The 13,850-nt window shown below is 34.6% G+C and overlaps 1 non-coding gene across 1 annotated transcript; it reads left to right on the plus strand.

The window, feature by feature from the left end:
* The first annotated feature begins 2,891 nt into the window (after window positions 1–2,891).
* TRNAQ-UUG (transfer RNA glutamine (anticodon UUG)) lies at window positions 2,892–2,963 on the plus strand. Its single transcript has one exon. It is a non-coding gene; the product is annotated as a tRNA-Gln (tRNA).
* The last annotated feature ends 10,887 nt before the right edge of the window (window positions 2,964–13,850 follow it).

Consider the following 13,850-nt stretch of genomic DNA (forward strand, 5'->3'; position numbering starts at 1 on the left):
TTTCCGTTGTGTGTGTGTGTGAGAGAGAGAGAGAGAGAGAGAGTGAAATTTACATATAATTTGAGTGTCAAAATTAGAGTACGTTTTATAAAACTTTGACCTGTTTTATAGGTGTCACTGGCAGCTGATATCATCTCTGCTCTCCAATCAACCGTTATGGGTTCGAATGCCAGCCTGACCAATCAGATGAAGTTCTTTACTTGGTGAGAGCACTATCCTGTTTATTGGAGACTTGCAATATTCTACGTTTGGCCTCTAGAATCCGCCGATTTGGAAATTTTTCCAGGACTCTCACAGGGGGGGGGGGGGGTAGTTATTAGATATTTTAAACTAGGGGTCGGCAAAGTGGTCGATATCGACCCTTGGGGGGCGATGTGGTTATCCAAGGAGATCGATAAATGTCTAGGGGTCAAAAGGGAGTTTAAGTTTCAACGTTCTTTATAAATTTCTTTAAGTATTTTCTTTAAATATTTCTTATTGAGAAGCAGTAATGAGGTAAAAGGGTGAAGGAATTATTATTTTTAAATTGAGAAATTTATTATTGATAACATTTATTGATAAAATTTATTATTGATAAGGGGGGGGGATCAATAGTCTAAAAAGTTTGCCGACCCCTGTTTTAAACGCGCATGTGTACTAGATATGAACTATTTTATATACATGTGTTAACTGTCCTAAATATCTGATATTAGAATTTAATAAACCTTCAATATATTTCGTCCTATATTACATGGACGTCGTCAGGGAGAAAAGAAAAGATCTGTTAACTACATTCAAAACATGAATCATAAGATACGAGTCGCGTAATACGCGCTAACTAGCTCATGTCTCAGTAACAGCTGAGTTATCAGAAAAATACACTATTAGAATGCTTTGAATGTAGTTATCGGATCTTCTCTTCTCTTCTCTCCATGGAACAGCAGACCGAAATATACTGGAGTTTTAATAAATTCTAATTTTCAGTACGTGTTACCGTCGTAAATATATAATATTAGGATTTTAAAAAAAATTGGAATTTAGCATGTGGAATGATTACAATATTTTGATGAGGCATTCCAGCCATTCTTACAGTTAGACACCATTTTTGGAACACAAAGGGACAAAACCATATGGAAGTTACACACTGCAATTGACTTAAATCTGGCCAGATGGAATTTAATAAAATTTGGCACTTAAGTTATAGACTAGAATATATTTTTATTTTTACTGGAAAAATTTGGCAGATCAATCTGAAATGATAACAGTAATTCTGTATCGGTTGAATGGGATTTCATATTTAGGATCTATTGAAAATTTTCGAGTAAATTTCCATTTTGTTTTAGTAGGACCGTATGTAGCGAGCGGAAAAAATAAAGAAAATCGGCTTCCAATAATTAGTTCAATTATTATTATTACATGACACCTCCAGGGAGTCCAAAGACTCATCGAGGGAGGGCACCTACAACTCTCTGTCTCCACTCGCCAACTACAACAAACCGTAACTACACCAACGCCATCTACAGCCCACCACCACCACCACTAATATTTTCACGGACGATCACAAACATCCATGCCCACGGCGGGATTCGAACCGGCAGCCTTTTGGCTAGAGTGCGGATACGCTAACCACGCGGACAACTAGGCCGGATATATTTCTTCTTTTCCAATTTTTGCACTGAAATCTTCTAACAGGATAATTATGTTCTATTGCGGTATTTTTTTGGGGGGGGGGATTACTTCCATCATCTTTTATTTCCTCTTCTGCAGCTTCTGTTGATGCGTGTACATTAATAAAAATTACCTTGAATCATTAGCAAGCGTAATCTTAGCAGCTTACTTATTCTTTCATTAAAAGCTCCGTTTGATCCCTGCTCTCTGATATGTTCTGTTTGGAAGAACCTACTGGTAGCAACACTACTTCCGGTATACTTCGCAGGATCCACGTACATATATACCACATGGTGGTGATACGATCGGAATAAATTTTAATAGAGATTTTAAATATTCAATACGATAAAATTTCATCCAGCCAGTTAGTGCTCAACTATTGTTATCAGTTTGAATCGCTCTGAAAATTCTGCGAATCTAAATGATCTGATGAAACCAAAATACAGACATATTCTGCACATCATCAATCCAAAATTTTATTACATTCCACCCAGTTAGAGCAGAGTTCCTGCAATATATAATTTCGCCTCCATCCATCCCTCCGATCTCATTTCCGTTTCAACCTCTCACCCCTGCACCAGTCAATATAGAGAATTACACTAAGCTATAGCCGTACTCGTAGAACCACTTCTTTAGAATTGCAAGTGTAGCATGCAGTGACGTCATTTCACGGTTGATTTATGTAATCTGACGTGCCGCCCTGCCTAGTGAGATAATGTTAGCATAACTCCGCTAAAAAGCTAATGTAGAGAATGCTCTGACAACCTGTTGTAAAAAGAAGGGGTTATGCAATCCGCAGGTGTTGCAGATTTTGGCAATGGTTGAAAATTAGTTGTTTAAGCTTAACAAAGAGGCTAATAGACTTTCAAGTTGTACGGTTTATGACTATTATAGTGTTAAATTTGACTATACTGTCATGGTGAAATTCTCCTTGTGATTATAACAAAACATATATTCGCACAATCATATCTTCTGTTTCCATTGTAATAGCTGTACATATGAATCAATATTTTTCATGTTAAATGAAAGGGCAATAAGTAATCAAAAAAAGAAATAGACAAAAAGTATAAACCATAATTACTTATATTTTACTCTATGCTATAAAAATGTTATGATCAAGAACAGTTTTATAAAATATGAATTTGTCATTTATATAAAAAATATTTAAAAAAACATGACGATAATATCCTTATATTAGCTTACATAATTAGTTAGGAGGATATAAAAGGTGACTCGCCACGTGGGGTTCCATGGTGTAATGGTTAGCACTCTGGACTTTGAATCCAGCGATCCGAGTTCAAATCTCGGTGGAACCTGTGAAATTTTTTTTCAAAATTCTTTATTCTTATTTTTTTGTTACACAGCCGTTTTTGTCAAATACTAAATGAAAAATACGCCGTAAATTATATTTTTAGAAATGTTTATTAGATTATTTTAACCGCTGTACTAAATCTACGGAATTATTAACCAAGTTAATTAATATATCATACTGTAATACTCAACTTTCGAACTTTCTTTGCATTATTTATTTATTTATATGTTTCATTTATTTTTTTACTTATTAAAAATGTTTCAACACGACCATTAAGTTTCATATTATGCTCTCTTTACACTACGGCTACTTTTGAAATGGAAGAGGTGACCGGAAGAATCTAATTAAGCGACACTGAAAGGTAAGACTGCCTATAGCTGAAAAACGAGATTCATTGAAACTATTTTTGTCTCTCTATTAAAACTTGAAATATGGAACCTACAATTAATATTTGATTCCAGCTCATGAAGATCTTTAATAATCTTTCATACTTTCAAAACATTTCAACAAAGATATTGATCTATAAAAAAAAACTTTCTTAAGGAAATATGTGTGATGATTATCTAGAAACATATGCCTAGACTTTGAAGAGAGAGAAAATATATATTTGTAACTACATATTTAAAAAAAAAAAAAGAACTGAGATTTGAACAATTGCGTTAGCTGGATTTTTTTAAAAAGACATCGTAGCTATACAACCTTGTCTTGGGTGAGTCTTTACGAACATCCATATTTTGTGCTGGATACGAACCTGTAGCGTTTGTAGAAAGTACGCAACAACTTTTATTATGTATGTGAGCTATAGAGGCCGATACAACATTTTTACACGGTTTTTTTTTTCATAAAAGAATGCTTAATTACACTCAGATACCTTTCGAAAATCATGAAAACGATTAACAGTCATCACCTCCTATCCCACTTGTAGGCTCACTAACTAATCGGTGACCTCTACTGCTCTCCATCCACACCAGATCACCTACTTATCGTCTTTTCAACAGAAGTAACAGAAAAGTTTTAAGGAACTCACGTAGTCGCTCTTGACATTTCTAGATTATTAATTGGATTCGGCGCAGAGGTCTTCTCAGCAAATTTCCATCATGTGGTCTATTTTTCGAGTTTAGCAATGGCCTTAGCTGTTTCAGTCATAATCCAGCAACACCGAGCTTCAAGATCTTCCATAATCAATGCCTTAAATGTCGGACGATGTAAACCCTTTGAGCTTCAATGCTACTAAAACACAGTCAAGTCTTATTAAATGGATAAGAATCCTATATTGTTATACAGCCAGTAAGTGAAACTACGATCTATGAGTTTTAATGCCGAAAAACTATCGGCGAAGGCAATTCGAAGCAAAGGAGGAGCAATAGATATTAAATGGATTCTTATCCATTTAATATCTATTCAATAGCCAGAAAACTAGCCTTTTGGCTTTTTATTTTAATTACACAGTCAAGTCTTATTTCTTAAAAAAGGGGGAAAAAAGTCTCATTTTTACTTATCCTTACCTTTGATAGCACTTGATAACATCAGATTTCCCTTCTTAGGCCGTAGTTATCTGGCACAAATACATAACACCCGCAGTTCTCTTTAGACTCCAAAAGAAAATTGATGCTAGTAAGATGGTAATCCAACTCATCGACAATCCCTCTCTCACAGATTTATTCCAATTACGAGTACTTCCTCATAAACATTATGTTTATGCTTTATACCTCGGTTAAAGATATCTTCGGATCAATTTTCCGCCTGAATTTTCCATAATTCTCCCACTTTGGTCTAAGTGTGTAAGAAACACAAGAATTTGCTGATCAACGTCCATACGAGTTTGAAGTCCAGCCTCAAATCTGCCAGACGAACTCCTCCTTTTTTGATTTCATTAATTGTTCTTTGCATTTCCATATGTTCTTTGAAACAGCCTTTCACACATTGTTTTCCCCAAAAAAATTTCAGCTTCCAGCTGTTGAAGAAAATGTAAACAGATTACTCCTATCTTCTTGTATCCATGCTGGTGACATGCTATACATAGTAAAACCTATAAAACACACTTCTTCACCCGAGTGACGAAATTTTATCTACCATCTAAAATCCTAAAACGTGTTATACGTTTGGCAACCTATAGCCTGTTTTAGGTTTTTAGGTAATATGCAGATGAATTTCTTCACTCGGGTGTGAGACACTACATTGCTTACTGGAAGCCTAAAGTGGTTTAAAAAGTTTCATGTCTGTTCTTTAGACAGTATGATTTCCAGATTATTTAAGTTAACCCAATCTAAGAGTTAGATTTTTTAAAAAAAATCATACAATGCTTATACAGGGTGGTTCAAAATTCCATGTACAAACTTCGAGGGGAGGTAGAAAACATCAAATCAACCATATTCACATAGGAAAGCATGACCGGAAACGCCACCCGAAAGTGATAGGTGGCGCTGTTCGCCAGCGCTCCAGTTGAGCAATTTGGACTCCCTCATTCAAGCTTTCGACTAAGGCTGTAGTCGAAGCTTGTGTAGGCATACCTTCTAAATAGAAGATATGCCTACACGCGCCATTCTTCTTCTAATTTTGTATATTAAAGCTCGTATCATTTATCAGTAAAAACAAGTAACTGTATAACGTTCACAAGCATTCATTTTTCGTTGAATTCGTAAAGAAAATACTGTATATATGAAAAATACGAATAATTTATGAGAATGTAAACCGTTATTTAACACGTTCGCTGCCACGCTCCTCAGGCATAGTTTGTTACCGCACGCCAAACACTTTTACTTCAAGGTCTGTACGAGTAATCCCGTAGCCGCCGGTAATCGACAGTTGGCAGCGAACGTGTTAAACAATTCTTGGCAAAATTTAAGTTATTTTTTATTTAACAGTATTAATAATTCCATATTGCTGGCTTAATTTTCATCGATAAAGACTGAATCCTTTAGAATGCCAGTTTGTACAATTTGAAGCAGAACAACCTCCCATTTCGCTATAAAGTCGAAAAAATCAAGAGCTCGAACGAGGTTCCCCGCTGGTGCCAATATGGCGGAAAGTTGGCGTACCTTCTATTTAGAGCCTTACTTTCGATGTCGTACGAAGAACATGCGTCGTTTTACGAACGCTGAGATGGCAGACATGTATCCAATAGTTGGATACATAATATTACCATATTATGTATCCAACTACTATTGAACTGTTCAGGTACGCCTAATAAAGTTTTTTACACTGCTTACTGCCATGTGTTATTTCTGTATCTTTGTGTGTCTGTTAGTACCTTCCGGTGGCGTTTCCGGTCATGCTTTCCTATGTGAATATGGTTGATTTTGATGTTCTCTACCTCCCTCAAAGTTTGTACGTGGAATTTTGAACCATCCTGTATATATTCTGTGAAACGCACCGAATTATGTCAACGTTCAAGTGCGACTTCCTTTAGTGACATGAATTACTCTTCTTACTCAGCAAACTGCGAGTAATTCTTACTCGCAGTTTGCTGAGTAAGAAGTTCATTTCCATTTTATTTGTACCAGGAAATTAAACAAAATATTATATAATATGTACAGCATATAGTTTCCCTATATAAATAAATACTTTTATATGAAAATATATTTATAAAAATATATTTTAATAAGTTATGCTGAGTCATATATGAAGTATTTTATTGTGACTTGCTCCTAGAACAATTCCCGAATTTTAAACCTTCGCAGATATTTTGGTCATTACTGGGTGTACTCAGTACTATGAAGGATTCGTGGATGAGACAAAGAAGGAGAACAGTCCAAATATTAGAACTAAAAGGCATTGTGATATCTAGGAATAGCAAAAAACTACAACTATCTACATATTATTTGAAATTATAAAACTAAATACGTCAATTTTGAAATATTGCAGTAAATTTTAATTACAAAATCAGATTTTTTAAAAATTAAATAAATGTAATTTCGAAATGCTCCCTTCTGTAATCCTTAAAAAAATAAAAATTTAAATTAAAAAAAAAAACTAAATCGACCGTTGTACTAACTTCAGTCTTCAATAAATAAGCTGGCGGAAAATAAATTTGGCTCCCGGTCCATTGATATTTTATTAACTTTCATTTTAAATAAATTCACAGGGCTCCAAAAGAGGAGATCTAGCCACATCATAGTACGCTAAATCTACTGTATATTGCAAATGAAAGAATATAAAATGATTTTTTTTGGCTTATATATTTGACCATAGTCAAAATATTTAGACAAGCCAATTGTTCATGATCAAACCTAAAACCTCTTCACTGTGAAATAGTGCGGTATATTAGATATTACAACGAGAATAACATACGCCTCCTTAAGTTTCTTTACTATGAAATAACATGCGTTGTAAGTAGTCAGATTGCCAACAGATGTCGCCACACACATTACACTTTTTTTTTTTTTTAGGATTACGCAGGTTACTTAAAAAAATGAGATTATATGCAAACGATATTCAGCAAAAATTATTAAAAAAATGAAATGACGATAAATGAGTATCCTCATCTTAGAAAGTGGTGAAATAATCACAGTGATTATGTCATCAGGTAGTGAAACAGGACATTTAATTGTCAGATGAGTGTAACTGTATCATACTATCAGGATACAGCTACTCATCCAACACTTAGGCTAGTAGGAAATAGGATATATTTTTTTTTTCTTTTTTTTTAATTTAGAGATAGAACTAGACAAGTTTAAATTTAGAGATAGAACTTGTCAGGTCTCTCTCTCACGGATCAAGGAAACTCAGTGACTTGGTGTTAACTGCAATTCAGAATAATGGCGGAAACGTTGATTTACAGTTAATTTTGAAGTTACTTACGATTAAAAAAAAAAAAAAGACGCTTTGAAATGCAGGAAAAGCGAATTTTTATGCTTGTAGAAGAAATTATGAATACTAAGCTTTTTTACGCAAATTGAAGCAATTCAGTTATAGCACAGCGAAATAAAATATTAATAATTTAATAATATAAAATAAAAAAGTACGCCATGTGATGATGTACTGTACAGAATTAATGTAAAAATGCAGTGCAATAATATTTTTCCCAACATGAAGCTGAAAATTACCGACGACAGACAAAACGATCTGATCAGGGACTCCGATGATTTATAGTGTATGATCAGTAATCTGCGACCAGAGGAAATTCAGAAATCAGTGGTTGGTGCTGATATGAAGTTACGCATATGAAGTTACACTTGTAGTTGATAGACCTCCGTCACTGCACCGGATTTCAGAATATATTTCATATGTGTCATGGCTGCTTGAGTAGCCTGACATTCAGTTGGCGCACTCTATATATTCATTCAGTTGATCATTCACCAGCTTGATATGAAAACCTGCAAGCTTGGAGTATGCAGGGATTTACGCTGAGCACAGCATTACACACATACTGTATATTATTATACTGTATATTATCCCCATGAATAATATACAGAATAATAATATACTGTATATTATTCCTGGGTAATTTATGCACATAATATTTTGCTGCATCGAAGTTTGTTAATTTTATTTCAGTTCCAACAGATTTGTTATCTTAATTGTGTATATTTTTAATTTAAAAATATTGAAAAATGAGACGAGAACTGTGTTCCCAGTGCATCTGCTGTATCGCCGCCTCCACATGGACTACTCAAGTCAACTTTTTTTTTTTTTTTTTTTTTTTTTTTTTTTTTTGATAGTGAAAATCTTTTATTTACACAATGTATAAGAGGGAGGAAAAAATGGTGTATTAAAACTTGCCTGGCATCTGAGCACCAAGAACATAGTATATAGTTTGAAAACATCACCTTAGTAAAGTAATAAAAATATCCAGTTTACACATTTGAGTATTCTCCACAAGAAACCATTAAAAAAAAAAATCCAGTGGTGAAGGAAAAAATTCAAGTGTAATCTTGACAAAGCCTTAATAGATGCAATATCACTGAAATAGCCTGTACATTTACAGTAAAAACAAAAACCTCTAATGTGAAACCAACTGGATAATCACAAAAGTAGTATTAACAGGTTAATTCTGAGTTCATGGCATTTTCCTCATTTAATTACAACAGTGAAGACAGTTACTATTTCAAATTCATGTGCTTAAACTATATTTCTGATGATACTACATAAAAATAAAAAAACTACACAACCCTAATTATGATTAATAACTGAATTGTTTGACAAGCAGTTCCATCTTTCAGAAGAGAACTAAAAGAGGAAATAACCAAACGTACCATACAATAAGCAACTACCATAAATGACAACAGATTAGAATATTATATGTAACATTAAATGCATGGAAATGTTCATATGTAAGATCAATAAGAATTTTGATATACCATCATCCCAAACCACAACAGGTGGGATAATTCTATGTAACAAATGGCAAGAGATGGAAGATAGCCTGACTCTCCAATAAACTACAACACAAAGCCTATAAAAACAGCATACATAATTTAAAACATATGCAAAGACCAAGGATTGAACAAGTTGGGCTGTCAAGAATGTTTTATAGTCAGAAAGCACAAAAAATTCTTCAATGTCCAAACTGCAATTCCTGAAAAATATTAGTACAACCCCAAATATCTTATCCTTAATTATTGCCACACTACTCAAGTCAACTTGGTGGCGATGCGCAATATAAAACTCACAGTCGAGCAGTCGTGTAAACCCTATGTTCCCATGGTGTCGGGGGAGGGGGGAGCTGTTTCCGCAAATGGGACTATGGCGTATTAGCGGAATGTATTGACGTCCACCCGTGGACGTCAACTACAGCGCATATGAGAAGAGGGGGGGGGGGATATCATTAACGACGAAAGGCATCTGCTAATCAAAAGTGAAGCTGACATTTCCTCCTACTGGAGTTGGCATGTATCTCTTCAAGGATATGCCAACACTAGGACTTACATTCTCCGCATTCCGAGGGTGCAGCACGAAAACAGCTTCGCAGACCAGCCGCTAATGGTGCACGAGACCTAACCTAATAGTAACGAATTCGGAAGCTTCCCCATCAACTAGTGATAAATCCTACCGCCACTTACTTTGTCAGTTCTTGCCTGGAGGAAGTCCAAGAATGATGTTATACAGAGTTAACTCGAGTCCATGGGTGGACACAAGACTCTTCCGTACTAGGTGGTATGTTTACAATCTTTCTCCTTTTATTTCATGCTCCTATTCTTTATTTATCTTATCTTCTCCCATACAATGAAGACAACTTAACGAAATAAAGTTTTACTGTAGATGAAATGAATCGCCCACAAAACAATGTTTCGAAGAAAGATAAAACCAACAAAAATCCAGTCAAAATAATAATAATAGTAATAATAATAATAAATCACGACATCAATAATTATTACAAAAAGGTTTCCATATCCACTTTACCAACATTCACGGCATTAACAAGAATATTTTCGATACACCATCACCATTTACAGTCATCTAGACTAGACTTATTATTCCTGACGGAACTTCAGTTGGCAACCTCAACTACTGTTCGCATCAACACCTTGTACAAGTGATTTCTGCATGTCTTCCGGCTTTCATTAGAATTGACGTCCCATGTCAGAGAATGCAAAACCGCGAATCGCAAACCTGTTTGATTTACTTTGGCTCAAAATTTCCCTACCAAACGATGTCCTCAAATTTAATAATCACTCTGATCTGTATAACTACCTATGTCAGTTTCCCCTCTTGATTAAATAGGTCGCAACCTTATCCACGTTTCCTTCGTGGAAGAACTAGCACCATATTTAGACTTGTTTTCCTTGGCATTACAAAGGTGCCAAATGGGATGAGCTCAGTGACTTCTCCTTTTTAGTCATGCTATCACTTGTATTCTCCTGATACAAACACCTGCTCAACCCAAATAAATAACAAGAGTAATCCTCGCAGGAGAGAAGGTCTTATTCCATCCAAAAGTCCTCAATTATCCAAGGCTTGGTTCTCTAATAAGCGTGCGAAGGTATCTAAGAAAAAAAAAACATAGTATCACACTAAGTGCGCATTGTTGCTCGCAACAACTGTAAAAAAATAAAAATAAAATAAACATCAACAAATCCAAATCATATTCTGAAAGGTACAAATGACTTCAAGTTGCATCCATCCAAATAGCAGTCGAGCTTTTTAGTCCTTTGCCTATGCTACTGGGTGCATTTTTTTCCCATCCATATTCCCCTGCTCTCACATCCAGATGGTGCTATAGTAACATCACTCAAAGACAAGGCTGATCTACTTACATCGCTCTTTCCTTCACTTCCTGTCTTGATTATCAAGACAGGAAAATCAAGACAGGAAGTGAAAGGAAGAGCGATGATTATCAAGGTAAGTTCTTCCACTTTACAAGAACTACCCATTCTATTCCACTCCTAGTCCTTTAGCAGAAACAAACCAGATGAATCAATCCTGAATACCTTGGACACAAAACAAGGCATCTAGTCCTGACGGTATCCTATTGCTAAAATCTTGTGTTCCAGAACTGGCACTTGTTTCCTATTCCTATTCAAGCTATATAGGTGACAATGCCAATGAAAAAGTTCGTTTTTGTGCAAGACTTCATCTGTTTCGATACCAGCTGTTTCATTAGCCGTAGAAAATCTGTTTGCCTTGATTCTTTCAGTTATTGATTATTTTTTCCTCCCATGATTATCGTAATAACAATATGATTGAGGATATTTTTTTCCTGCGGTAGGCGGAATAAAAAAGTCTTTTTTTTTTGCCCTCCTAGTTCTTAGGAGTTTTTAAAAATATTTTCTGTTTAAATAGATTACACCAAAACGAACATCAACGCAGAAATTTAACTTCACAGATTAATAACGATACTTGTTAATAATAATAATAATAATAATAATAATATGAAATTCAGGAAGTTAAGGAGGCAGAGAAGTATCTACTATGAAGCTAATGAGGTTTGAGCTTCAGGGTCCCCAAAATTCATCAAAATGAGCGAAAGTTCAGTTCAGTTCCTTCTCTTGCGCATTGCCAAAATTTCCTTGTGGTTTATAGTCGTACGAGTTGTTTCATAATGTACATATTATAATACCTTCATTGAGACATTGATATTTAACTATTTGCATTCTCCATTGCAGAGATATAGAGAAGTAGCCTGTTGCATCCATTCACATGGGGCACATTTATGCCACAGAGGATGAACTATTTGATAAACTAACCATATATATAATCAATCAATACATTCCACTAACCAATGATTTCTTGGTGATCTTGGAAGGAAATTATTGATTGAGTATTTATTGTTCAGTTTCTCTGATATGGCAAACACAAGTAAAGTATTCGATAAATATTAAAATGTAATTGGCTTGAATTACTCTCAGATTACAAATTATTTTTGGTTTTGTCATATTTGTTTATTTTTATTTTTTATTTATTCATTTTTTCATTTTTAAGGAAATTACCAACAATGAGCACGGAAAAGCATATCAGTATCTCAATTGAAAAAGTATGTATGTATGCCTATGTTTAACAAATTAAAAAACAAGTTCTGGATAAACTGCCATTGGACAACATTCATGATGACTCCTGTTACACCGAGATAAACATTAAGGGCGGAGGACGTGGATAAACTCCTGCCTTTGATGTATATGATATCATCTTTACTTTCATTTGTACTTTCGTAGTTTACAATCAAAGAATTGTAAACTACGAAACAAAAGAAAAAAAATTGAATGAAGAAATAAACATAAATTACTCAGACGTGATTTTCTGAATGAATAAATAACAAGGATTCATTAAGAGGAGCTGACAAAGAATAGAAGTCCTAAATAGACTGTGATTGTTTGATAACCCTGTTAATTACGAGGACTGATATATGAGCAGCCTGGAAAAAGATTTAAGATTTTTTTTTTTTTTTTCAGATTTAGTTCGAAAATCTTACATTAACGAGATAGTGTGAAACCTGCAATATCCTATTACAATGAAGACACTGATGAGAAATTGATGAACGAGTATTATCAATTCAATGAGTATTTACAGTTACAAAATAGGCAAAGCTGGAAGACACAAGAAAATTTGGAATGCTTGCAAATTTTGTAACTCATTTATAAACAACATTTAATTGAGCTTTTTTCCCAAATTGGACTAGTCTTAAAGATTTATGACTCTACCAATTACAAGATGTAAAGTAGAAGGAAATTTCTCAAAGCTTTCAAAGGAGAGAAAGAGAGAGAGAGAGAGAGAGAGAGAGAGAGAGAGAGAGAGAGAGAGAGAGAGAGAGAGAGAGAGAGAGATTGACCTATTTCAGTATCTAATCAACAGAAAACAGAACAGCGAAAACACTGTGACACGATAAGACTGTTCAGGAACACGCTGTCCACTGAGCAGCTAAGGCATTGACAAAGAGCGACATGTATGCTGGACGGCAAAAACCAGCAAAATTGTATCTCAAGCATAAAAACACCGTTTTTTGTTTTTAATTTTAAATATATTGTTGCATTTAGGGGCCGAAAAACAGTGCTTGCCTAGAGACAGAATATACCCTACGAACGGTCCTTACGATGTCAGAAAATGTAGGAAAAAAAATAATATATTGTGAAGTCAAATAATATCAGTCATTTACTAGAATAGGCTTAACGAACAGAAGATATTGTGTCTTTTTGTTGCTTTTCTGTGGGGTCATTTTGAAAATGATCCCCCCCCCCTCCAAGAGTTCAAATTTCAGGAACCCCAAAATGTAGATCCGCCACTGTTCAGACGCATCTAGAGACTACATCATGATACATTTCAAACCATTTCAGGCCTCCACTAAGCAGGGCTACATACCAAGTATAAATTTTTCAGGATAAAAAATCATCCAGAAGAATTTAACCATTGAAGACCAAATTACTCAGTTATTTCAGATCATAGCTTATATGAAAATAGCTTATATAAAATTATCCTAAAATATATGAATGCAAAATAATTTGGTTTATCTTAGTTGTTT

This window comes from Typopeltis vanoorti, chromosome 6 (assembly GCF_054136105.1).
Source record: "Typopeltis vanoorti isolate ZY-2024b chromosome 6, IOZ_Tvanoo_1.0, whole genome shotgun sequence".
NCBI classification, from domain to species: Eukaryota; Metazoa; Arthropoda; class Arachnida; order Uropygi; family Thelyphonidae; genus Typopeltis; species Typopeltis vanoorti.